Source organism: Chiloscyllium punctatum, unplaced genomic scaffold, assembly GCF_047496795.1.
Source record: "Chiloscyllium punctatum isolate Juve2018m unplaced genomic scaffold, sChiPun1.3 scaffold_127, whole genome shotgun sequence".
NCBI classification, from domain to species: domain Eukaryota; kingdom Metazoa; phylum Chordata; class Chondrichthyes; order Orectolobiformes; family Hemiscylliidae; genus Chiloscyllium; species Chiloscyllium punctatum.
This window is the reverse complement of record NW_027309861.1, coordinates 166,909-168,039: the sequence shown is the minus strand read 5'-3', so window position 1 is coordinate 168,039 and position 1,131 is coordinate 166,909. Positions and strand designations below refer to the sequence as shown.

Here is a 1,131-nt window from a genome sequence, read left to right as displayed (position 1 = left end):
AAGTCCACATTGATGCCCTGGGGTTGAAGTGTACCGAGGCGGAAGATGAGGCGTTCTTCCTCCAGGTGTCTGGTGGTGAGGGAGCAGCGGTGAAGGAGGCCCAGGACCTCCATGTCCTCGGCAGAGTGGGAGGGGGAGTTGAAATGTTGGGCCACGGGGCGGTGTGGTTGATTGGTGCGGGTGTCCCGGAGACGTTTCCTAAAGCGGTCTGTTTGGAGACGCCCAGTCTCCCCAATGTACCAAAGACTGCACTGGGTGCAACGGACACAATAAATGTTATTGGTAGATGTGCAGGTAACAAAAGCTGCACTGTCCCCGGAATCTTTGATGTTTTGTAGAAATCTATTGATCTCAGCCTTCAACACATTAATGATGGAATCACCACAGCCACTGGGGGAACCTATGTTAAACCGCCAGCCCATTCTGAGTTCCCACATATCTGCAACTGTTCGCTAAGCACTGATATCGTGCATTTGGTGCGCTGCCTAATATTTCTTATGACACTGTACTTATTGCATGCACTTAGCGTGTTCCTCTGTGGGCTGCCGTGATCGTATAGTGGTTAGTACTCTGCGTTGTGGTCGCAGTAAGCTCGGTTCGAATCCGAGTCACGGCAGTAATTGCTTTATGTGTCCCAGTCTTCTGTGAAGCCCACATGAATCAGTTGTTCTAGTATTTTGATTTCCTCCAAGGTGATTTTTTTTCCCTTCAAGCTCTGCCCTCTCACATCTCTGTGTTTCATATGTCAGAATTCAAATCCACCCGTTCTCAGAGATTTCTTCCCTCCTACGATCACTAACCGAACTTTCCATCCCATACCCGCATTTCGTTAATTTGGAGATGCTGGTGTTGGACTATGGAGTACAAAGTCAAAAATGGCCCAACACCAGGTTATGGTCTTACAGGTTTAATGGAAGCACTAGCTTTCGGAGCGCTGCTCTTTCCTCATGTGTTTGCGGAGTCATTTCCTATTTCACTAAGGTATTGCAGAATCTAACACTGACTCTCAGATTGATACCGATCAGTCTGTGTGGCTGGGGTCACTGTTGCTGGGTGAACGTGCCCTAACCCGACCATCGGGATCTGCAGATCATTTGATCCAAATGGTTACCACTGTTGTGAGATCAATGC

The 1,131-nt window shown here is 48.5% G+C and overlaps 1 non-coding gene across 1 annotated transcript; it reads left to right on the top strand.

Annotated features, from left to right (window-relative positions):
• Positions 1–544: 544 nt before the first annotated feature.
• Positions 545–616, top strand: trnah-gug (transfer RNA histidin (anticodon GUG)). The gene has a single exon. It is a non-coding gene; the product is annotated as a tRNA-His (tRNA).
• The last annotated feature ends 515 nt before the right edge of the window (positions 617–1,131 follow it).